We start from the raw sequence: 27121 nt of genomic DNA, 5'->3' as shown, positions 1-27121 counted from the left end.
CTGGGAAGAAATAACCCCCTGCATCGGTACAGGGAGTCGGCAAGTTGGAAAGCAGCTTTGCAGAACCTGCCCTGTGGGTCTGGTGGACACCAGACTGCCCTTGGGCCAGCAATACGCCCTCGCAGCAAAGAAGCCCAATGGCATCCTGAGCTGCATCAGGAAGACCCTCACCAGCATCTTGTCCATGTGTATAAACACCTGGTGGGAGGATTGAAATAAAGCAGATGAACCCAAATTCTTTAGTTGTATCCACTGGAAGGATGAGAGCCAATGGGCATAAAATGAAACAGGAAATTCTATTTGAACATATGAAGAAGCTTTTGCAGTGTAAGGGTGATAGAACACAGAAGCTGGCTGCTCAGAGAGGTTCTGCAGTCTTCATGAGCAGATATACTCAAAACCTGACATGATGCTGTTCTAGCTGACCCTGTTTTGAGTAGCAGCATTAGACTAAATCTCTAGGCATCCTTTCCAACCTTAACTATTCTGTGATTCCGTGTGATCACAGGAAAATCCAGTAAGTTTGTAGCCAAAGTAACATATATCTAATGACCATATGTTAACCTAGTTTTTTTATAAGTTTTTTTATAATGGACAAATTTTAAACAAGGAAAACAAAAATACATTTTCTACATGTACATATCTGCCAAATTTCATGTTCCTTCTCCTAAAAATGTAATTGAAATGGAAATGTCTTACTCAAGAGTTATATGGGTGGTTTTTTCCTCTCTATAAAATGGCTGTAACAAAGTAAAGGAACTTTTCAAAATATACACTATATCCTGTATGTACAGGAAAGGAAATTTCATTCTAAGTTTCTAATTAAGCTGCTGATAATAAAATCCTCGAGGATAATTGAGAAGTATCTTTCTGATGGTGACTATTTTTATGATATAGAAACGAACCATATAGCTTGATGGTTTGCATGAAGAACAACTAAACATCTTTAAGATTGCCAAGTATCCAAAGCAAAGCTTTAACTGCATAAAAATAGTAGCTAAGAGCATGAAGAAAATTACATTCTTAACCACTGCAGCTATGCCAAGAAAATCCTCTGTGTGCAGAGTCTTAATGATATGCATTACGTAATTTGGGAAGATCATTTAACTGTAAGAGTTCAGTGAGACACCCACAGGATTCTTTTCCCAGCGTACACTCAGTACACTGGAACTTTGTACATTGGCATGTATTTGAATTAGGTCACTTAGAGCTAACTTGAGTACAACTAGCAATGTGCTTGCATTAATGCATCAGCTCAGACAGGCTCATTAGCCCTGTTAAATAAACACACAAAGTTGTAAGGCTGTTTTTAATCAATATCAACAGTCATTCTTAAAGGGGAAATACAGGTACCTACAATTCAGTTAGGTTTGTTCATGTTAGATGCTAAGAAAGGTTGTATAAGTGTTTATTACACTTTTCGCATTTTCTAATCAGTGCTGATAAATGTATGACCAAACATAGGTGGCAGGTGTTTCTGAAAGCTATTTATGGCCAGAATCAGAAAAACGATTCAGAACTAAAAGCAGCACCTTTGAACAGGCAGCGCTGAGCAGTCTTAATGCAAGATATTGCTCCACCCATAATTAAAAAAAGGAATCCTCCTTCTTACACTCTTCTGAAATTGTAGTCATTAGTAGCTGTCTGTAAAGTAAACCTGAATGCTTATCATTATCATACCAAGCACGATGCCATGAAATTGCATAAAACCTACCCTCTTGTTTGGGAGCAAGAACTGCATACCAAGTCCCTCCTATCCTAACCAAATCCATGTGTACTAAAAAGCAAGACTGAAGTCTAAATTAAGTACTCAAGATCTGACAACACCACCATTAATGATTCAAGAGGCCTAACAATTGTCACATTACTCCTCTCTCTTCACAGATTAAAACTTAATTTAGGGATTTATGCATCAATTTAAAGCATTTAAAGATTCTACTATGACTGAATCAATATTTTTCAAACAATAGACTTAATTTTAGAATTTCATTGATGTTGAATTTTCATGTCAAACTTAAGGAAAAGTTCTCTCGAAGTATAAAAATAATGAATGTTTAATCTGTCACGGAAGGTTCCACGTTCAGATTTTACTGTTATTCATACTTCTCTATGCAACTTCACCAAATGTGAAAAATGTCCTCAGTTGATAAGCTTTCCATGCATTTCTCCAAATTTATCAGGCATCTGCCAGTTGAGGACTGACTCCCATGAGGATAATTACCAAGCCGCATCTGAAATCAAGACACCACAAATTCGTAGCCACCTCTGCATAGAGAGATGCATTAATATCTTTCTTAACAACAACAACAAAAAAAGCAAAATATGCAACCAATATGTTAAAACCTAGCAAATAATGTGTAGGTTTTAACAAGTAGTGAGCAACTCAGTTCAGAACTCAATTTCTAAAACCCTGTTTGTCACAATTCACAGTTAGCTGCTCTCTTAACATTTCTTTTGATTATATAGAAAAAGGAAAAGAATGAATCAGTTACCTTCCCCCAGAAAGACCTGGCTTCTCCTCACAGCTATGTCCTCAGTATTGGCCAACACCCCTTCCCATTCCAGTTCTGCATTGAAATTTTTTTAACAGAAGTAGGTGTGGGTTAAATTTATCTTAGACTGAGGTCCACAAAGAAACAGAGTAATGGATTATGGTAATTGACTTGCAATGTGGAACAGAAACTGAAATTTCAGGTTGCTAATTTTTACACTGAATAAATACAAAAATATTTTAATATAGAAACATTTTTCATTCAAAAGCACAACGTATAATTTCTCCAAATAAAAAGACACATAGTACCTTCAGAACCACAACAGGATGGGATGATCTGTGTATGCATTGGTGGGTAGGACCTATTCCAATCCACCTCCCAGTATAACAGCAGCAACAAAGTCCCCACGTACCCAGTACTTTCAAGATACTTGCATTATTTTGTTCTACATTACAAAAATACAAATACAAGATTTCAAGAATAAACTGTCTAGTCTTTCATGTGTCAAGAAACTGTGCAGCTACCTTCATGCCTGCATCTGTTCTGTCACATTTTCTTTCAGCACACAGCCCACGGACATTCGACGTCATCCTAACAGTAACTAGCCTAAGTGGGAGTTCAGCAGCTCTTGGAGAAGAAGCAATTATGTTTATCATGGCTCAGGACTCGCTTCCTGCTTTTGAAACCCTGCTTCCTGTTTGTGCACGCAAAGCACTAATCTTTTCCCACCACCTGGATGGCAATTCTGCTGCTCCTCAATGGGATTCCCACAGCACGCAAATGCCCTATCACCGTATCGATGGCGATCATGCAGCAGGTCTAAACAGATTCGACTCTGACATACCTTCCTTTTGGAATTTTTTACAAATGGTGAGTATGGTAACCTACATGAGCATATTTTAAAAGAAAGGGCTATTTAATCCAAATGGCAAGGATACAATATGACAGATGAAAAAAAATTCTCAACACAAAAAGTCTGTGCAATCTAACTTAAGACAGCCTAATTTATTCAAAACACCTATAACTGCAGAAAAGCACACAGCAAACTACTCCCTCCTCCAACATGTATTCAGATGGAATTTTATTTTTGGTCACTCTAAGGTCCTTTGTTCCAGTTTCCTGCCTAGATTTCCCCTTTTCCTGTGCCAAGGCAAGCAGTTAAAGTCAGGATGATCAGAAATAAACTTTAGAAGCAGATGTTACCACACAGTTTATTACATACGGGTAAACGTGGTGATTGTGTTTTTTCCTGACTATATGACAAGAAAAAAATAAAGAAAAAAATTATAAATATTGCCATTAACTGTCACGTCTATGGATTTACTCCATAATCTCTAGTAATTTTCCTTTAATAATTCTCTGTTGCAAAAAATTATTTTAATACTACATTAATTTTATGTAATTAAAAGACAAGAAAAGTTAGAATTTCTTACAGCAGCTTTTATATGCTCATATACCAGGTTGCAATAGCAAATATTTGTTACACTAATCAACAGAATTCAAAAACAGAAAAGTCCACCCATGATACTAAAAAGTTGGGCTTTTCAGAATTTCTGGAATAGCATACACTAAGTTTTAACTATGATTCCCACTAACAAATGCACAATTTCCCTTCCTCTAGCCCCCCTCCCTTTTATTTTCTAATGTCTACCAACAGAAAATAAAATACAGGGCACTGCACTATCTATGCACAGCTGCAAAATGTGTAAATTCAGGCTTCCAATTGCAAGTTTTGTTCCTTATAGGCTTAATCATTGTTACATCTGTGAAATTTTAAAATATTTTAACTTTCATGCTGCCCACCTGAATTCAAAAATACCCTCTGATGGGTATTGCCTCTGTATCTGCTATTAGACATATTTGTGTAATTCCTCCCCAATGACACACAGTAGAAATTTTCAGTGTAATGCATGTTTGGCATATTCCATTTTCCTGAAACAGTAATGGTTGGAATAGGAGATAAGATGGTTGCCCGCCTGCTATATTCTGTTTCAGAAGGAACCTTCTGGTGGGAGAGGGCAATTGCTCCTTTTCAGACCCAGAACGGTCTGCACTTGAAATGATTGGACTGGAAAGCAAGACAAGCAGAAAAAATCCACCCTATAATCTCACAGTGAACAAGGAGGTAGGTTCATTTTCTACCTTTTTTTTTTTTTTCCTAACATGTTTCTGCCTTCAGGTCTATGTTACCCCTATTTAAACTACTAACTATTCAAATTTATTATTTTCTGTTAAAAAAAAAAAAAGAAAAAAAAGGAAATTTAAGACTAGAAACCCAGAATATATCTTCTATTGCATGCAATTACAGGGGTGTGAGGGTCAAGGAGGGTGCTATATAGCATTACATGGTTCTGAGAATAAAGTATTTCCCAGCTGACAGATAGCGACGAACAGCTAGAGACAGATTGGGCCAATAACCCCTTCAGCTCCATGGGGAACAGACCTCCTTTCTCCTGCCCATACCAGGTGTTTTGTCTACCTCTTTTACACCAGCACAAGTATTTCTGTGGCTACAAAATGAATTAGACAAGCTCAGTGATCAGCTTGCAAACTAATCCTCCTAACTCCCTTAAAAAAAAAAAAAAATCATTTTCAAATGGATGAGCAAGCTGATGAGAGCTGCTGCAAAGCTGGACAGATGCTATTGCTGATGCAAAGAAAAGACTGAAATGCATGGCTCGGGGCAAGACTACCTTTTTGGCAGTGACATTTAAATTAATGTCAGAGGACCATGAAACCACACCACTAAGCCTCTGGGGACAAAAACTTCAGTTTCAGTTCTTTAATTTAGGTGTTCTTTATGTTTCTCTACAGAAGAATGAAGTGTTAATTACTATTCTAACCATCCCCACTTGAACTCACTCAATGTCTTACTACCTGAAAGAGAAGAAAGCAATAAAGATTATTCATTCCATTTATTCATGGAGTGGAGTGAATCTCATCCATACTACAACATTAAAAATCTTACTTGAAACTATAAAATGTAACTGTTCAAGAAAGCTCTTGCAATAGCACAGAAGGGGAACTTCTCTGGTTTGCAGACATATTCCAGTGATATGCTAGGAATATGCCATTTCAACAGCGTATGCTTGAGCCTGATTCTTAACAGTAGGTGGAATATTAGCCTTTGAAACTGCAGAAAAAGTAATAAATTCTAAGCTATTGTGCATATTCAATATTGCCGTTAGCCTGATTTTTAGGGAAATCAGATTATTAGAGATGACTGCAAGCATTTACAGATTGTCTTCAACAGTTTTAAGTTATTCTGATACCATAAAATGCAATTTAGGAATATTGCTGAATAAGTAAAGACAATTTTTGTAAAAGATGTTGAATATGAAATAAGTATAAAAATGGGACTATTACTAAAAAAGTAGGAAGATAAAATTATAATGCCTTAATTAGTTAAAAGCTACACTTGCACTTACACTTGAGAGAATTATTTCAGAATTTTTACAGAAAAGTATATTCAGTTAGGTTTTCAAACAATTAAATAAATAATAATAGAAAACCTTACAGAATCCTCTGCTTCCTTTGAAGCACAGTGCAAGAAAAAGAATTACCATGGAAACAACAAGCACAAAACTGTGATAAAACGTAGGAGAAATGTCACTGCTTCTCAGCAGTGAAGGAAAAATACTGTCAAGGAGCTACAGTAACTAATTAATGTCCTCAGTCTTTCAAATATTTACTCACAAGAGTACATGTTATTCAAATGAGTCCTCCCACTAAACTTGACGTGACTCAATTTGAAGGGGGGGGGGGGGGGGGGGGGGGGAAGGTGAGCTTTGTTTCCAAGGTGGAAAAAAGACCAAAAAAGTTCAAAATATGTAGGACTTAGTAATTACTACGTAACTGCAAAACACTGTGTTGGAATCAGATGTTCATCATACGTCTGTTTATCTATAGCATTTTGTTTTTCACAACATGTATATATTTCACAGAATCACAGAATGTTTGAGGTTGGAAGGGACCTCTGGAGATCACCTAGTCCAAACCCCTGCTCAAGCAGGATCAGCTACAGCAGGCTGCCCATGTCAGTGCTGTCTTTTTTAATAAATGAGACCTTGTTAGTTTAAGAATGAGCTCATTGGTTAATTATTTTAAAGGTGAAATCTTAAAAAAAGGCCCATCACTTGTACAATGAAAGAATTAATTTTACTTTAAATTGCAACTGCCATTTACCTACATAGTATCCTTGAGAACAAAAAAACTGGGGGGGAGGGGAAGCCAAAAGTTCATTTTGATGAAAATAATTTACATTTTTAACAAGTCATGTTTGACTCCTGTAATGGTATTTTCAGCTTCCTGGAATTATTTTTCTGTAACATAAAAATGCACTTGTCACTTCTAAAATGCACTTGTTATAAACTGAAGAACTGTACACTGACACATTATTAAAAATAAAATAGGAATTTAACTGTTTTTTTCTTGCTTTTTGCTTTCTGTTCTTCTAGGCAAATGAATACTGTGGAAAATCTTTAACTTGCATATCCAGACTGCATTTACATTTTAGTATTTTTGTGGAACATCTCAAACGTGCAACATTCTCTGCTTAATGTATACAAACCAAAGCAATTCGAAGTCTTCATTCCCATGGTATAGTTCTGAATGAGCCTCCTCTTTTTGTTTAGCTCTCATTCGCTAACTTTGCTGCTTTTACATCCATTTAAATGCTGCCTCTACTTCTTTATTTTCTTATTCTACTCAGTCCTCTCCCTAACTTTTCTTCTTCAATTTAATCCTTCTGTGGTGGTTTCCTTCCTTTTCTTTACTGTACCAAATGAAATATTTTCACCATGCAATTTTGTTTTGCATTACCATCCTGGCCTTTTACTCCCAGTCATGTACACTCGCTCATTTGCCTATCCCATAAGCACCTGTATATTCCTTCCAATTTTGTCCTTTTATGCTTTGAAAGAAATTACAGTTAAAAGACACAAAGTTAACAACTTAATATATATTAAATATCTGTATTACCATAATTCTTCCTACCTAATATGTCCTTTTGTGACATCTGTCATGGCTAATTTATGCATAAACACCCATCTAAAATAATCTTCTCATCTCTTCCCACCTACTCCATGATCATTCACCTGTATTTTGTTTACAGTTTAAATTGAGAATTCAGTGGAGCCGATGTTATCATAATTGTCTTTGGAATGTCCTGTCCTAGTTGGGACTTAATGCACCATCACAACATGAATAAGCAGTACAAGATATTGTCTTAAAACAGGTCAAGGAACAGTACCCTTGCTTTAGACCCTCTTATTACTGATTTGTGTCAACATATCCTCAAACATCACTATCTCTCCACTTAGATTAAATCGTAAGGGGTGTTTGAATGGATAAGCACTGCTAAAGGCATAATCCAAAACAGAACTCTTCTAATGAGTTCAGTGGACTCTGCCTTAAACAGGATGTCTAACTACAGACTGTTAATCGCTACACTTAATAACAAAACCAGATAATAAAACCCACAAACACTGTCCTAAGAGATTAAGTTTAAATCAAATGATTCTATTTATTTAGTACTAGAATGATTTTTGTGTACTTGTGGTGAAAGTGCTCGTGCTATACCTTCATATCATATATTCCCAATGTGAAGCAATTCATGTAACCCTTGCACCTTCTTTTATAAACAAATCAACAAATGACTCAGGATTATGACAAAAAATAAAACCAGCTCGTGTACCAGGTTAACCTTCCCTCTTACAGGTAACTGTACACTTTTCTCATTTTTTAGTTAAAAAATATAACCCTATGATAAACATCTTGTCTAAGAGATTTAACAGAACTGTCTGTTAGTAAAAAAATACAAAACCACAATCTAAAATCAGAGAAGAATACTGAATGATCATAGTTATTACAGATGGCCTTATTTGCACAGACACTTATATATGCATACATAGACATAGACATACACACGCACACATATATATGTATAAAAGCTTAATAACTTTTTTTCTTTTTTACAAAGTAAATAAAGAGCTTTTTCCTATCACAAGGTCTGCCAGTTTTGGAACGAGGAAAAAATCATTGACAATGACTATTTAAATATGGTATTGATGAGATCAGGTGAAAAACTCAAATCAGCTAATGATTACATATTTTAAAGCTGAGCATAAATGAAACTTCTTCATTAACAGGCAGGTTTGAAATTTATATAAAAGAAACAAAAAAGTAGTGCAGCCTTCCCTTCATCCTATACTTTGTCATCAAAAAAGATAAGATTTATCCACAGGAAACTTTGACCATAGTTCTAGTTACAGATTTTTCTTGTACTGATTTGATCTGGAAAATGTCTTCACTAAAAAATAAGTTCCTTTAACACCTAAACATAAAATTCTAAATTATAATACACAAATGCATCATTTTGCATGCATAGATAAATCTCAGTTTAATTTGAACAAAAATAATAAACCCCCCCCAAAGCCTACTATCTCTATGTTATACTAAAGACCTACCAGAGAAAGTTTTTACTACCCATATAAAGAGCAGCTGCTATGCAATGATTTGAAATCAAAACACATGAAGACTCTACTGGAAACAGGAATGGAAAACCACAACCATCCTGATGCGGGGCCAAGTAAAGCAATAAATCAGACTTAGGTCAAACCACACTCCAGAGAGTTTTAATTGATGCCATAAACAGAAACAAAGTTTAACAGATTTTGGCTTATGCCAAGTGCTTTGATCTTTCAAGAAAGCTACAAACATAGATCTAAAACCATTTAATATTGTTTCATAAAATATGAAATATCATATTAAATGACTATACATAAAAGCCATTCTAGTTTGCTTTTTATAAATTAAAACAGTGTATTGTATTTGAAGTTCTGCTAAAAGCTGTGGGTGCACAGAATTTCCAACAATTATTTTTAAGAATATAATCAAAACTGTAGAAAAATAAATCTTCTTTTGGCAGACAGTAGATACAATGGAAAACATAAGTATGTTACTTTATCTTTCAAACTAATTCACAGCCTCACTATCTTTAACACAGAAAAATACATTCAATTTTATAATCAGAGAACAGATGATTCTCTTTAAAACAAGATTTTTCAGAAAAAGTCAAGCAGACACGAAACTCAGAAAAATTCTACTGAATATGTTTCTTTAGGTTTTTTTACAGTCTTAAGGTAGCTTTTTCATTATGTAATTTATCTTTCTAAAAACGTAATGCCAATGGTGGCATCTGAAAGTAAATCATTATCAAATATACAGAAGTTTTAGAGAAAATTCCTCTTTAAGTATTCTCCTGGATGAGATTTTCCTCCCAAATAATCACTAATACATACTGTAGCCAGGAAGACAGAAAAGCAGACAGGTGAGAATGTTAAGGTCAGTCTGTCCTGAGTGGCAAAGTTCAAACTGTGCAACCACCTACACTGCTCTGTTACAATGTATGAAATACAGTGTTAAGGGAACAGAATGAAATACACAAAATTAACCTTTAGTTGTTATCTCCAACAATGCTGACAATATAGCCATTAAAAAAAAAACAAATCAATATTGCAATCATACAGCTATATGGACAAACTGCTTTAATATTACAACTCTGACTAGTGTCCCTAAAGTAAATTTTAGTGGTTTTCAGTAGACAATTTGTTTTGTTTTCACGCTGAATTTTGTTTATAAGAAAACATCATCATCTATTGGAAATAATAGTTTGTCACTCGCAAACATTTTATTACAAACCACAGAGGAATGTTGTCTTTCCTACGGCAAAGAAAAAAACCACCATAAATGAGCAGCACATATTCTTCAAGTTAAAAGACCTGCATAAGACTTTAGTCCTCACTACAATTAAAAGTTTGTGCTTAATTTCAAGATGACGCCTCAAAGTTTCTTTAAATGACAGTAGTAGCTTACCATAAACACCAGCTCTACAACCCCACTGGGATTTTCTTCTACTAGTAGCTGACAAACAAAAAAGCCCTTAAGAACCCTGGTTTCACTAGGGATTTGCATAGAGATAACTACCTCAGCAATAAAAAATTAAAATATATTAAAAAAAAAAACCATCTGACAGTGGCAGTTTTCTTCATTTTCTCAAAACTTTTCTATATTTCCTCCCATATAACTAACCATAGGAAATTACAACTAAAAGATACTTAGGCAGTTTAGTGCTTTAGTATCTTAAACATAAATGGAGAAGATGAGTATAGGAAGTGAGTGAAGGCAGTATCTCAGAGTAGCAAATAATCAGGTGTGGATAGCATCAACTCATTTAAGACTCATCAATAACGACAAGCTTTCATTTGCAAACTATTTTGCAACAGGACAATGAACATAAATTATGAATAAGGAAGAGATGAACACATAAACTTAAGGAATTCCTTAATACTCAACTTGCATGCACATTGGATATCATCCCTTTTTCAGTAAAAACAGTTGTAGCATGCTCAAGTGTCCTGTTGTAGACCCCAAGGATTCCTAAATGTACTCTATAGACAAAGAGTTAACTTAGAAGTGGAAAAATGTTTGTATAGTTCAGACACATCTGCATAACTGTGTAACTAATGAGAATGAAACATGGATTTACAACACAAATATCCAATGCTTGTATGCCTTTTGTCCCTCAAGAGCTGGTATAGAAAATCTAAGACCTGACTTTTCTTTAGAAAGAATGGGATTACATGGAATCTAGTTAGCCAAGTATAGACCTACTTAACCTACTCAAGTGGACAGGAGGAAACATGCAGAAATTAGGATAAGCAGAGAGACAATACATTTGGACCCTTTAGGCATGAAAGCTACTGGAGTAACAGTTATGAAACACAGACATGCTGGTTACAAGCTACTGGAAAGTAGCTGAGATACTTATTCAGAACTTGGCACTACTGTATTTTAGCTGCTCACATTCTTGCAGCACTGAAATAGAAAGAGATCCTGTATTTGAATATTTTCCTCACAAATGATAAATAATATTAAAAAAAAAAAAAGGAAACCACATCTGCAAAATCTTAACTAGCAAATATGTACACAGTGGAGAAAGAGGCAAAAGAAAATTGGGCAAAGCTAAGCTCCTAAGCTTCTCCTGAGTTTCTTCCAGCATGATACTACACATATAAAGATCAGTAAAGTAGTTTAAAAGCCTTTGTAATCTGTCAGAAGTTGTTCTCCTGACTTAAACATGTTTCACTGCCTTGATCAGGAACAAAACCCGTATGATGTGTAAACCAGCCATTTCTTGTTGGAACCAAGAATGTCATGTGTGTTCACAAGTCACTGAAGATTAAAAGAAAAAGAAGTCCGTATCAACATTTAGACTTCAGGCTAAAACAAACATAGAACATCATAATTCCCAATTCCATATAATTTAATTCCCTTTTATATCATCTCTCATGCAGTGTTCTTATTACACAACATATTAGAAATGGCAGCAAGTTCTATATAGCTTTCCACACTTTAAAGTGAATACTGGCAGGTGAAAGCATTTAGGAGAACATTTTCACAGAATAATAACGCTTTAGCTTACAGAATGCATCTGCCACAGCACAGACTCACAGGGTGGTACGTCTCTTCTCCTAAACCTGTAACAGGTGTTATAGGTTTAGAATAGAATAGCATGACTCTGAACATAAAGATTAATTTAGAAAAGATTCTAAAACTCAAGAACAAGAACAATTCTCCACACTCTACCCCTCAAAAACAGGCAGAAAGGACTGTTTAAAAAATATTGCAATTATTTGGGCTTATCATCAGAGGAATTTCTACAGACAAAAAGAAAAGCAAGGCTATATAAAACTAGCCAAGATACACATAATATTGCATATTATAGAATATTGTGAAAGGTGCATATGTGGGGAATCATGGTATTCAAAAGAAAACAAGGGTTAGGTATCAATGAGAAAGCATTTAAATTTTGAGCAGAGTATCATTTAATATTTTTATAGAACTGAAGAATGTTGTGACAACTGTTTTTTCTTCAGTCCTAACTAACCTCTTTCACCCTGACCACATGCTAGTAGTAGTTTACCCTTTAGAAGCCATGACACCAAAACAGACCTGTCTTTTTTTTTTTTAACCAGAAAATTCGGGTTATCTAGACAGAAATTACTGAATGCCCCAAAGAAACTCCTGTTAGTAGCGATATATATAGTATAGCTTTAAATTAAATCTATATTATTTTTAGTATTGGAGAGCTTGTGTTTACAACAGATTCTCTAATGATTCTTCAGCTTCAGAATCTGATGAACAACTTGACAAGTCATTGGGAAAAATGAAGCACAATGATTTCACTGTGACTAATAAGTTTAATGTTATTGAGATTGTTACATCTCCAGCAAAGACAACATCTGGAAATCATTATTTAGATTACAAATATCATTACAGTATGACATGTACTGAGAAATTCAGAAGCTGTCACCAGTAGTGTAGTGAATGATTTTAGGTTCCTCTTAAAGGACAAGCAGATTGAAGACATTCTGCATCTTGTTTCAGCTGGCTTTTAAAATGTTAGGAATACAAAAGACACACCTGACACCAGCATACCCACTATTTGTTCTGACAAAGGAAATATTTGCTCAAGCTCATTTTCACAGAAGAGCACTGGACAGACTGGAAGCAGCACGCCTCATTCTTTTTGTCTTTAGAGGAACAGTAGTGACAACAGAACTAGTAGTGCTATCACTTTTCATGTCTCGGTGGCCATGAAAAAAGATTCAAATTCCTTGAATGGAAGTTTCTGGGAAGGCACAAAAAGATATTGTCTATGCAACACGAATACAACTGGAAAGACGACAAACTTCATTTTGCCTAGTTACAAAAGTAACTTTGATGAACTAAGGTTTTTTTGTTGTTTGTTTTTTTGTTTGGTTGGTTTTGTTTTTTTGTTTTTTCCAAAAGTGCTTTGCTAAGTTTCCACAATCCATAGAAAAGCAAAAGTGTTACTTGAGGCATAAACCTTGAAAAAGATCCTATGTAACATTGAGCAAGATAAATAAGTTATTATTTAAGACCCAGTGGATCCCAAGTGAGACTTTACGAATATCTTTAAGGATCATTTTAAAACAATACAATAGGATTTTCACATGGTGAAAACCCCCAAATGAGACTAACTATGCAAATTAACACTGCAATTTCCTCTGAAAATGAGCCAACAGATTTCTAAGAGGCAAATGCTCACAGGAACTCTAGTAAACAGGCTCCACTCCTCAGAGTCCAAAGGTACCAGACAGGAAAGGGAGCACTCCAAAGACATAAAGATGGTGGAAAAAACGGTTCAGGTTGGCAATGAAAAAGGTGTTCTGACCAAAAGAAGCACAAGACAATAACAAACCTAGAATAATTCCACTGCAAAAAACCCATTTAAGATGGTTTAACTTCAATTTACAAACATTTTCCTTCAGTTTGTGATGGGCTCTGGTAAACATCATTACTTGGACTACATTAAAACAAATGGTTGGAACTGAGATAGGATCAGGAAGAGTTTCCATACTGTAGGTTTTAATACTACCACCCTCTTGAGCTACTGGGTGTAACAAAGAACACTTAAACACTCCTTTGTTTAATAAAACAAAAATGAAAATAAACATTATCAGAGTCAGGTCTGCACTGTCTTGTAATCAAAGGACTTTCTCAATAGCCTGGAAGTTAAACATTACATCTTACTCATAGTTACATTTCTGAGTGAAGGACATATTAGAGTTACTTTGAGAAGAGTTAAGAACAGACATTTTCTTACTGCCATGCTAGTGGGGGAGGGGAGAAGCAGAGGAATGGAACTGTGTGCCAAGAAGTTTCCAGCATTTGATTCCTTCAATGCACAAGGAAACACAATTTTATCTACATTCTATGTATCTAGACAGAATTATACCAAAGACATACACTATTAGATCAGATCCACAATTCAGCTCCTAACACAAATATCATAGAAGATACTGAAAACTAACACATCAGGTGAAAAAGAGTAACAGTAATTGTTCCTAATTCAGATCATATATATTTCAGAAATCCTCAGTGTGTCACATTCACAGAGACAATTAAAAGGTAACATAGGGAAAAACACTCAGACAGTGTACCTCATCATATCCAACCTTTTTTTACAAAGTTTACTGAGAAAAATGTCTCATAATAGCCAACAATACCACTTGCAGAAAATGAGATGAAAACCTGAAGTGTCAATTAACACAATATAATGTCCAAGAAGGTGGTATGTCATGAATATAGCCTAAGAGGAAGACTGCCTTATTAAAATTAAGACTCCCAATGTCCCTTAAGTCTAGCTGGCTAAACTCACTTTCTACAGCACCTTTCACAGCTGTTACAACAGTAAGAATGAAACCATACAAATGTTTATGAGATCTAGAACCATGAAGTCCCTAAATCTATCATGGACTTGTTCAGTATCACACCTGACATGGTGTCGTGTGTGTCCCGTGTCCGTCCGTGTGTGTTCCCCCCCCCCCCGCCCAAAAAAGAAGGGCAGGACCCCCCTAAAAAACCCAACAACATGGCTCTGACAGCATCAGCATCAAGATGCCCTCAAACATTCTATTAGCCACTGAAACAGCTATGTAAGTTAAGGAGAAAAATCTTTTTCTAGCATAGGTACCACCTATAAGCCAGACCACAGAATAAGGACATATTTAACTACAGATATGCCCAACCTATTCCCTCTTCAGAACTGATAGATAAAACAATCTCTGTTAGACAGAATTTGTAAATATGAAGTCCATAGCCTCAACTAGTGAACTATTCTTGGTCATCAAGATCAGCTGGCAAGGACGAGCCTTCCCTGTATGCTAGTTAGTTGTTCCCAGTTACCAAAGCAAGATGTCACGTTCAAATTGGCTACTGGGTAACATCCTTGCGATGTCCTCATGGCTGAGCCACACCATAAATTATTCAGGGACAGCTGATGATGGAACAGAACGCTCTGTGGCAGGAAAAACTACCAGTTCAGTAGCAGAGCCACGCACGCTTCAGTGCCTGAGGACGCACTCGGGCATGCTCCAACTTGCAGACAGACAGAGCCAAAGACACAGAGTTTTGCTCCCCACCCCCCCTCCTTCTTTTTTATAACTGTAAAGGGGATTATCTCAGCAGTTGACTATGATGTTGAGATTCTTGGTGTTAATTTTGGTCATATCCCTTTCTTTGGAGGTTCACAATTTGGGGTGTGCCTTTATGAAATAATACATACAGCAACCAGCTTATAGTTCTGTGGCCTTGCCTATTTTAACTCTTTTCTTGAGACCTTTCACTAGGGATCAATACTACTACTCCAGAACAAAAATGGCAATTCCTTGTGTTTCAGAACCCGCAATACACTAAGTGTAATCTGGTGTGAAACTTCAGAATTCTGAAAGCCATGCTATTCAAAAATTAAAATAACCCTATTTAATCATGAATTTGAAGGCACTGAAAAACCTTTCCTTTCTTCCCAAAAAGGCTTTTTAAACTATCGCCATTATGTTCCTATTCATTACCTTTCTTTCTGTTCTTAAGATTGCTATATTTCTGTAATGCCATTGGAATTTGTTTCTATTTACTTCTAAAGGCTGAACTCATCCTTTGAATATAAATAAGTGAAATATGCATTTTTGTTGAGATGAACAAAACAGTGCTCATCTGCTGTATCTGGACAGATACTAGAAGATGCAGTGAATTTGTTAAGAAAATTGTGCAGCCGCACAAAATTTAAAGTTATAGTAAAAATCAAATAATTCTGTTAAGCATCAAAATAAGACAAAAATAAGACTAAAATTTCTTCCTAAATGAAAGCTGTAGATTCCTCATCCCCTCCCAGAAAGCAATTATGATTTTCTTGATTCATACAACTATGACTACTGGGGTATGTCTACATAAAACGCTCAAGCACGTCTCCTCTAATGCATTAACATGCTGCCTCCTACCATTATGGCAACACCTTTTGTTACACCAGTTCTAGTCACTAATTCTGGTTAATTACTACTTGTTTTCAGAATCAGGACCTCTATTTGGAAGAGAAACCACCATGCTATATGCTGTAAAAACAAAAGAAGAGATGGTCTGCTTCCTCTACGGAATACTAACAATACCCAAAAGACAAACATTATAGATAAGAAAAAGTAAAAGCATTAAAGCTTTTTGCCTCTGGATACCACTGAGAATTATGTGTACACAGAAAGAACAAGATCCAAACAAACCCACAAACTCATTCTTGGATGAAGGATTAGAAATATCAGTAATAGCAGCAACTTTGAGATTAAGTAGTGGTGCTGGCATTAACATGAGTGCATTTTTTTCAGGCTTATTTTTTCTATGCTTACACACACTAAAAAAAACACTGTCCAGCCATGGCTATTATGAACATGACTCAGAGTTCACTCAGCTTTTGCATCCAGGACAACAGTTTCATCCTAGTTCACCACTACAGCCTAATATGGCAATAAACAAGTACCAACTTTGCAAAGATCTAAGAAGTCGTTTGAACTGACAAGAAATAATAGAGCAAGAAATTTAAGGCACATAGTCAAGTATTTGTCTGCACTGACTGGACATGATATACAGGTTTTATTAAAACTGACAAGTTTCTGAATTTCCCTGTATTCTCTTTCATTTTACGTTTAGAATTTTCCATCATTTTCCTTCCAACAAGCTGTGATGCAACTTCCTTCACAGACATGCATCTTGAGTAGACATCTGATTCTGCAATTTTTAAAGTATTAGAAGCAATGGAATTTAGATTTATGAATTAACAAAAATATTTCAACATGCCCTATCTTTGGCTTAATCAATGCTCTTTGTACTTCAGATGAACTGTAGTGAGTAATGGAAAGGTCTGGAGTAAAACTGATTATCCCTCTTTATTTGGCATCTGTTAGACTGCTTTTAGAGTACCGGGTCCAGGTTTGGAGCCTCCAAGTACAACTAAGATGTTGATAAACTGAAGGAAGTTCGGTGGAGTGCCACCAAGATAGTCAAGGGTATGGAGTACCTGCCCTTACAAGAGGAAGCTGAGGGAACTGGCCTCTTTCATCAGCCTGGAGAATAGGCAGCTTCAGGAGAACGCAAAAGCAGCTCCGTAATACCTATGAGCCATCAGGAAGATTAATTTATGCTCTTTCCACTGGTGAATGGTGGAAGGAAAATAGACCATGGTCATCCATTGAAATGAGAGGTTTGAATTAGACATAAGGAAAAACCTTTTCATGGCGAGGACTGTCTTGCAGTGGAACAGGTTGCAGAGAAGCTGTGCAGTAAGATAAAGCCATCAGCAATCTGCTCTGCCTGCACAGCTGACCCTGCTTGAAGAAGGAATTTGGACTAAAGATCTTCTGATATCCTTCCCAAACTGAATTACCCTGTAATTCTATTTCATAGTTTTCTTTACTCCTTGTTTTTAATTTTGTCCTTGCACGGATTTAGTTTTTGTTGTGCCATCATCCCCACATTTTCTAATGGAAACTTAATGTACTGCAGCGTCTTTCTTACCAAATTTTGACACAACCTCCCCCTTATCTACAGTGCATGTTTTTCTCATAGTATCTGGATACAAATGTGATCTGTGAAAGTGACACTGATTATTATTAGGAACTCAGGTTATCAATCTTCCTTTTTTAGCTGTGCAAATATAGTGTTGAACATTATCCAGGAATAATTTTCAATGTTTTGACATCTCCCAGTCCTTTTAGATGAGCGCTGTAAAGAAGAACATAAGTATCAATACAAAGGTATTTAATTAGATGACAAAGATAAAACTCAGTGTAAACAAGTGCAAGGTAACACATGGAACCTGAACTACTTTTAAGGCAATTGCAGATCGTACATAAAGTGTAACTCTTCTGGAAACAAACCTGGTTGTCAGTGTCAATGAAATACTTCCTCAATGTTGAAATACAGTTTAAAGAAATGTTGGTACGGCAGGTGTATGTTAGGAAAAGTAGAATATTCTAAACTATAATGCTATTGCCTAAATACTAAGTATTATTTTGGCAAGTCCATCTTATATAGACAACACTACAAAAATTAAAAATTTAATACTAAAAAAGAGACTAGATGAATAGTTTCAAAAAGCTACAGATAGAGTAACATAATAAAGAGCTATAAAAATTACCAGGACTATAAAGCCAAACAAGTTTTCTAATTGGCATATCTTAATAAATACATTGTACAACATTAAAAAAAGGAGAAAAATAAGAATATCAGTATCATTTTACATAAAAAGAATAAAATAATAATTGTCTTGCTGGATTAAAAAAAGGATAGTCATTTTAAAAGGTCATTATACTAGCAATACGGGATATTATAAAAAGAATATTTACCCTTATGCACAAAAGAATAGAAAACTTTTCTTTCACAAGCTTTATGATATAATCTAGGAGCATATTTGTACTTCAGAATCGAGATAGAAAAGTTCACCTTTTTAAGTTTACTTTGATATTATACAGTACTATGTTTTCCATATTGCCTCTTAGGTAGTTTTTGTGGAATTTATAATCAGCAAAAATAGCAGGAAAGATGAGATCATAAAAAGAAATACAATATTTATAGGCATGATTCTAGGAAAGATGGCAAGATTACTATGTAGACACTACGAGGAAAATTTGTTAGATTTGAACAGCATCTACGCTGTAGTGGTAACAAGGTAAGAATCATATAAGATATACTAAAACATGAACTGTTTCTGACTACAGACTTTTATACTATGTAGTAGTAATGCACTGGTCACAGATTAGAAGACAACAAAGTTGTACCACAATGTAAATGATATGAAGAATATAGCATACAGTTCTGAACACATATTCTAAATTATTTTCTAATAAGCTACTAAATGAAAACTTGAAGATTCAATGATGAAATGGTAGATTAAAGAAAATACTCTGAACAAGTTACATGAAGGAGACTGTGAAAGGTTATGTTCTAATTATAAAAGCACAGAGAGCCTTTGCTGCCTCCCTTCCAAACGGGTTTCAATAATGTCCTTTCCAAAAGCTTATTAGGAAACAAAACTGCTACAGAATAAGAAGAAATGTCCATACATCAAAAAATTAATGAATTAAAAGGACAGAGTGAAAGACTAAGCTATCCATTCTCACATGGAGAGAGTTCACATAGTATTACACAGGAATATGCAGCGAGGGATCTGGAAAATGGGAGCAGATATCAGTGCTGAGGATTCTGTTATTTGGATCACGATTATTAAGCAATAAGGATGTGTGTCACAGTGAAGAACCACAGAATGGTCTCAGGACTAAATGACTGTGTAAAAGAATGGCAAATTATATTCTACGTACACAATTGTGATGTACAAAGGCAAAAAACAATCCTAACTTCACACACAAAAATAATGGACTCTGAACTGACCATTATTTCACTCAAGAGTGCAATTTTGGATTATGATATCCATAAAAATGTTGGCTTCGTGCTAATAGTCAAATAGAAAATAAAACATGAGGAATTTCTAAGAAAGGAATATACAACAGAAAAGAGTATGACACTGTATATGATGACATAAAAGGTTTGTTTGTATGTTTAAACTGCATTCAAGCTCTGGTCCCTTTGTCTCCAAAGGATGCATCAGAACTGGGAAGGATTCAGAAGAGACCAAAAGGACAGTTAAAGCTATAGGCTGGCTTCTAATAAAAGAATTAATGTAAGCCTACACTCCTCAGAATCTGGAACTGACTTGAGCTAGATGTCAGATGTCTGCAAAATCATGAAGGCACAGGAAAGGGACTGATTAATCCTCTCTTCTAATAGAAGAACTAGAAGTTTCATGGAGTAAGGTCTAAAAACAAAAGGACATGGTTGTTCTTTTGTAAGTGCTCATTACTAAATGCTCATTACTAAACAGAGTTTCTGTCACCTTTGTACACATTTCACTTTGTCACAAATGGGCTTGTAATGGGTGTATTTCTGAAGATAAAAAGCTGCAGAAACTCATAGTAATGCAGAAGGCTTTAATCACAGATTTCAGCAGAACACAATCTGCATATGTATTCAACTTTATTGACACATATGCAATACAGACATTCAAGTTCAACACATGGTGTTGTCCTTCCTGAACATAGAGGTTTTTTCCTCATCTATGGCTTAGGAAAGCAGCAATCATTATACAGCCTAAGTAAACTATTATTGAAATACCATTTGTATTTTACACATTGTCAGACTTTGTGTTAAAAACATAACTCAACATATGAAATGTAATTTAAGGGATAATTATTCAGCACACCAGATTTCATTAATCAGTCCAAGGTCATTGCAAAATTGATCAGAACAGACATTATGTCTTCTAAGTCATTACACAAGAAGATAGAATTGACGAATCAAGATATATCTGTAACAGAAGAGAGAGAATGTAAAGTATGTATACAGAGAACCCAAGTGCTATTCCACTTACACATAACAGGCAGGTTCTTTCTTTTCAGTTGTCTAGCAAGAATTTTGACTGTCATGAAGCTACCCTGCACTTGAAAGAAGTTCAACCTATGTCATCATATTTTAAAATATAAATGAGTTTAATATATTAAGAAAATAAAAAAGGCTATAAATTGTCAGCAAAACAATGAAAATTTTTGAATTCAATATTAAGCAGGCAGGCTGACATCACTAAACTCACACAAAATACAAGTGCACAAAACATAATACGCTATAACTGTTTGAAGTTAACTACAAGTAAATGCATATAGGTGCTTTTATATGTATTAAATATCCAGTTCAATTACTACAATGTTAAACATATGAATGTAAAAGCAATGTTCTGAAAAACAGTTATAGTAAATATATGCTCACATGCAGTCCAGAAAGAACAGTAATTTACACACTTAGGATTAGTTTTTCCAATAATGTTTACATCAAGTACACTGACTTTGAAAGAAAATCTGAGCATCATAAAAAAAGTTTGCACAAAATTAAGTTGTGTAAAAGCAATGCTAATACCAACATTTAAAATATTCTATTATACATACAGCTACTAATTTACCAAAGTACAAAAAAAGAACAAAAAACCAATTTTAATCTCTTTTACAGAACATGTTAAAACATTTTGATTTTAAAGCAATCTGTTAAAACTTTGCATGGAAATTATAAAAGATACCAATTCCTAGTGGAATTCCTAGTTAAAATATATCTTTGAGTTAATTTACAGTTAATTTGTAGAAAGTAAGCAGATGCGTGATTCTGCATTTTCTATATCTAATAGGTTATAAGCCTTTTGTTATCAGATTTAATCATCTTTACAAAAATATATCCGTCCATGTTACTTAATGATAAAAACATTAGTCTGGTTTATATTAGCCATTGTTGTACATTTATCATCAGGCAGTTTATTTTAGGTTTAAATTCTTTGCTGAAAACAATAAACTTGATGTTGCCAACTCCTCCAAAAGCATTTTCCTGTTGTCAACATAATTATTTGCCAATTAATTTTCTCCTTCTCACACACACACACACGTAAGTTTCTTTGGGTCACGTTGGTTCATTCTTTATGATCCTGCTGTGTTAGTTACCTTAGCTACAATAAAGAACCTATAAACTTCATAATCTAAGCAAACATGTTCACTGCTGTTAAAATTCCTACAGAACAAGCATTATCCTTAGGATGCGATTTTTATAAAATGAATACAATACTTTTTTTTTATCTGTTTGAATGTTTTCTTATGTAGCTATGGATGGGATGATGAAATAAAACAAAATAAACGTTATTAACATTTCTGTTACTTCATGAATGCTTATTGTAAAAATCTCAGTTCACTAATATTTGGGTGAAACATCATCTCCATCTGTTTACATTACGAATTTTGTAGTGATCTGAAATAGAAGTGAAGCCAGCTTCACAACTGGCAATCGCTATTAAAATATTTTCATTAAAAGTAATTCAATAACAGTTCATTTCATGAAATAATAATAAACTACTAGACAGATTTATCAATACAAAATATTTATAATTTTTATATATTACAGCATTTCACAACTATGGAATTGTTCTCTATCAATTGACACCTTCATTTTCCATTTCAAGCTTTAATGTCTGCTTAAACCATATTCACAGTGAGACTTCACACTGGAATAAAACCTTTATCTCCACTCAGCAAGTCTGATTTCTGTGTTCTGCATCCTGAACAAGTGATTTTATAAACAGAATTTTTCTTACTTTTATTTCTGTCAGTCCTGAAGTAATAACACAGCTGAGAAACCATTCTAGCCTGTTCATCCTGAATAGTCTTGCTCAATAAATATCAACAAATTAAGCCTTACTGAAAGTTGCAGAAATATTGCTCAGAGCAGAATTTGTTAATAAAGTACCCTTTATAATTATTTAACCCATAATTTCTGTAATGAACATTAATTTGGGCTAGGGAGCTTTTTTTTTCTTTTAATGATTGAGTCTTTAAAGTCATACTTGGTTTTCAGGAATTACAGGTAGAAAGCAAACTTCAAAAAACAGAGCCTTTTATGGAAATCTGATAAAGTCGTTTCACAATGCCATCTGTCAATACAGTGCTCTCATAGTACTTCAAATATTTAAGAGGGATGAACAAAGGCATTAGAAAGGAAGAAGAGCTGTTTCAGTTAAACTACAACAATTGTCAGTTAAACACAATTAGCATCTTGCACTGCACCATACCAGACTGTTAGAAAAGTTCGTAAGTTACTAAAGTTCTGTCTAGAAGTAGAATGTTCTAAGACATTTCCATGTATACCTTCCCCTAATTTCAAAAATAACTCTGAATAGTATAGCAACTAGCAACAAATTCACACAGCAGACACCAACACATTTTATTTAACTCATATTGAAAACATCTGTCCCTTAACATCCAGGCTTGTTTCATCTAAAAGTTCATCTTTTAACCATACAGAGCTTTCAACTTTTAACTGGCACTAAAAGGGAGGGGGGGGGGGGGAAAGGGGGCAAGAAAAAAGTATCCAAGTAACACATAGTTTAATTTCAAATTTCAGAATGAATGATTTAATTTCTGAATTATAGTGTTTATTTTTACAATATTTTTAAATAGAGTTAAGCTAAAGTTACTTAATCTCACATTTAGAATGGATGGCCCCATTCTTTCATTGCAATCTAGTATAATATGATACACACAGGACAGTTTATTTTTAAATGCAACCTACAATTTAGTCCAATACATATACATATTCATTAAGTCTGATCAATCTAATCAAAGATGTCCTTGAAAGTATTCTCAAGGAAGACATTAAATCAGCATAAAGTAACTATTATAAGCCACGTAGCAGAAGGAAAAAGAGGTTACTGTATATTGAAACACTTCTTCAACACTATGAAATCTCAAAGTTTGTATATTTCTAGAAATGTACTCTAAGTACCATGACCTTGCAAACTAAATTGTAATATATGAAAACATAGAATAGAAACTAGTTGTATATACTCGATATTCAGAGATGGATGTATTTCTGCACTAAATCTGAAGTATTTTACTTACAAAGATAAAAAATCCCTTCATTCTTAACATGACTAATAGACTAAATATAGAACTAAAACTAAAATGTTTGGACGTGGGAATTTTCATCTATTATAGAGAAGACAACAAAATATCTGATTTTGTCTGAACAGCCATTTTCCCAATTTTATTACATGGCAGTTATTAATGCACAAAACTCAACAGAAGTCCACAAAGCATAGCTTTCAGAAGAGTATCATACTTCTTGTATGTGATCAGTAGTACCTTAGAAAAGAAAGACAAAATATCATGTGTTTTCTGTGCACTTAAACATTCTATTACATAACCACAATATAATGATATTTAAAGTACATACACCAAGTAATCCTTATTATTGAATCCTATACACAATTAGAGTAACGGAACAAAAATTCTGCAAGTGGCAAAAAAAAAGTATATCTTTGCACTGATAATTTAAACTTATCAGTAAAATTGAAGGATGAAGATGTTTATTCTAGCTTAATGTTGATTTTATAATTAGCTGCTCATATTCATATCAAGATTCTCTCCTCTTCCCTCCCACTTTCCTCACAACTGAACCTCATGGCAGGAGATACTAATGGAAACATGTTGACCTATACTCTAGCAGAAAAGAGATGGAACAAGATGTTTAAAGCAGTAGGAGAAAAGTGTCAGTATTTAGAGCACAAGTGAATGCATACACTTAATGAAACAAACCATTCAGATATTTCAATCTCATTTTGTTTTATATTTGTATGGTTTACTCTTTAATATCAGGAAAGGGAAAGTGGCATTAACTCATAATTCATAAGGTACTGCATCTGTCCAGCTGTAATCTTTGGCATTCATAACTTCACAGTCAACATAGATTCTATGAATAGGTTTGGAAAAGAATATAACAGCTCAAATGTTTTTAAGAAGAGCTTTCTTCATGCAAGGGATCACACATAGTTTGGGGCAATTATAATTATTAACAAAGGCTATGACTCCAACGTGGTAAAATTCTTTCTAGGAAAAGTAATTCAAGTACAGAAAACTCTGATGAGCAGGAACAACATTTTGCATTTGACATGATACAGAATTAGAAAGCAATGAAATTGAAGTGGTGTGATCAGAGAAAGATCTTAGTCAAATGACTTTGGAAGTAGCTTTTTGAAGAAACAAAAATTAAGAACTTAAATAAGGCTCTGGTAACCTGTAAAGAAGAACAAGCATTTGAAGGTTTTTACAAACAAACAGCAAAGTTTAGACACATGCAATCTGAAATTTCACAGATTGTCTATGCAATTTGACACACAAATTATAGTCTTGAAAAGAAGGGGTAGGTTATCCGCAGTAACCAAAAATGGGTAAGAAGGAAGTATCTGAAGCAAACTGAGATCAGCTTTAAAATTATTTATTCAAGTTCCAAGTAAAGCATCTATAAGAAGATGAGCACAGTCAAGACAAGATGTTCTAGGAATCAGGGACAGGAAAACTAGATATGTGAGTCATCACAAGAAACAAAAAACACAATCCTGACCAAATCTGTGTGTAAGATCACTTATATCAAGTACATAAAGAATTTTAGGAAGCAAACCTCTGTCACACAGACTGAAATGAGATGATGGTAGGCAACCTACCAAATAATATGAGATATTTGAAGACAAAGTCACAAATGGGTAACAGTTTCTTGTAGTTGATCATGACTACAGAGTCATATTCAGTAACTGAAATGAGTGTGAACAAAGTGCACACATGTGGTTCAGGAAGAACAGAGAGAGGGAGTAAGGAACAGTAGAGTCATACAGTTTTAACAAGAGGAAATCACCAACTAATAGAACGAAAACTGGAATGGACGAGCTTCAAAGAAAAGGAGGATAGGATTAACTCAATATTGGTATACACGATGTACCAATTAGGCTTATGGGATTGCTTTGTACAAAATGCATTAAAAGTGTGGAAAAAATACAGGCTTATGTTTGCCAAACACAAAATAACATACAGAAAAACACTTTATTTCTGGGGATTGCAGATAGGAGAAAAAAAATGCACTAGGATGTTCCATCTGACATTACATTTATGAATCCGCAGAGTGAGTTCAATAAAAAGGTATAAAGCTCGCCATATTTTTTCATGCTCATCTTAGTGAATCATCTACAAATGCCAACTACCTAAAGAAAAAAATAGCAGTATAAAACAGTTCCTTAATTAAAAGATATTCTTCATGTTATGTATACAAATTTCTAAATCTATGATAAAAACCTAATCTTAGTAATTTTTCACACTTTGGGTAGTTTTACAGAATGAGTTTGCTATTATACCTGAAAACATGTTTTGTTAGTGTCACTGTTGACCTTAAGACTGTACCTATAAAAATATAAAAATCTTTCAGGCTTTCCTTTGACTTTACAGAACAAGAAAAAGAAAAGTACTTTCCTTCAAGCTACAAAGTTTGATAAGCAATCATAAATTAGACAAAGGTAGTAAGTTCAGGCAAAAGAAAATAGAATTGAAAAAAAAATATTGCCGTATAATTGAAGTAACTATTGAATTGCCTTTTTTCACTTCTGTTCTTGCTTTTTGCAAGGGGACTATCTTTTTCCTTTACTGAAGTGCTACTTAAGTTATTGTCAGAAACATTCATTGAGGTGGAACCAGCTGAGATTTTGGTTTGTTGAATCTCACGTTAGCCAGTAAAATGTAATGTTAAAAAATAGCAAACTTTATTAAATAATTTTATTACTGAACCCATAAGCCCTCACATAACACAGTATGGCAAAATATATAGTACTAAATTGTCACGCTATCAGATGTACACCACTGATAAAAGCCTATTTAATCTCCTAAATTTATTTTAATGTGGTTACTGAGATGAACAAAAGTGGCATAAAAAAATGAAGAAATTAGACTGTATACTGTGAAAAACAGAAGAGATGATGTAATATTAGAAGGAATTTCTCACAAGAATCCTGTGCTGATTTAGAGCAACTTTCCAGCGATATGCCATTTCCTTCCTGTGCCACTCCATACTCCCTGAAAATATATAAAACGGAATGGGTTTTACAGTAGATGGAGTCATGTTAATGTTCAGTTACTCTCTAGGCTTTATGATTCCTTAAGAGCATAGCACAAAAAAAAATTTATTCCACAAATAAATTTACTTTTTACTATGATTCTTCCCTGTAGGAACCATAAATGTAATTGTTCTAGTACTGCAGACAAACCTGATGCTACCAAGATATGGTCAATGGATGTACTGGAACAACTGTCTGCAGCTCA

The 27121-nt window shown here is 34.5% G+C and overlaps 1 protein-coding gene across 3 annotated transcripts in view; it reads right to left on the bottom strand.

Annotated features, from left to right (window-relative positions):
* The window catches only part of NOVA1 (NOVA alternative splicing regulator 1), a 156690-nt gene that overhangs the window by 68966 nt on the left and 60603 nt on the right, over positions 1 to 27121 (bottom strand). Inside the window, exon 1 of one of the 3 annotated variants that reach the window (XM_075030353.1) lies at positions 2801 to 2817. The exons of the other annotated variants lie outside the window; for them this stretch is intronic. The gene's annotated coding sequence lies outside the window, so the exon portion shown is untranslated. Of the gene's footprint in view, positions 1 to 2800; positions 2818 to 27121 lie in introns of those variants that run through there. 3 annotated transcript variants of the gene reach the window in all.

This window comes from Buteo buteo, chromosome 6 (genome assembly GCF_964188355.1).
Source record: "Buteo buteo chromosome 6, bButBut1.hap1.1, whole genome shotgun sequence".
Lineage (NCBI taxonomy): Eukaryota > Metazoa > Chordata > Aves > Accipitriformes > Accipitridae > Buteo > Buteo buteo.
Note: the sequence above shows the minus strand (reverse complement) of the source record. Positions and strands in the feature narration are given on the sequence as shown.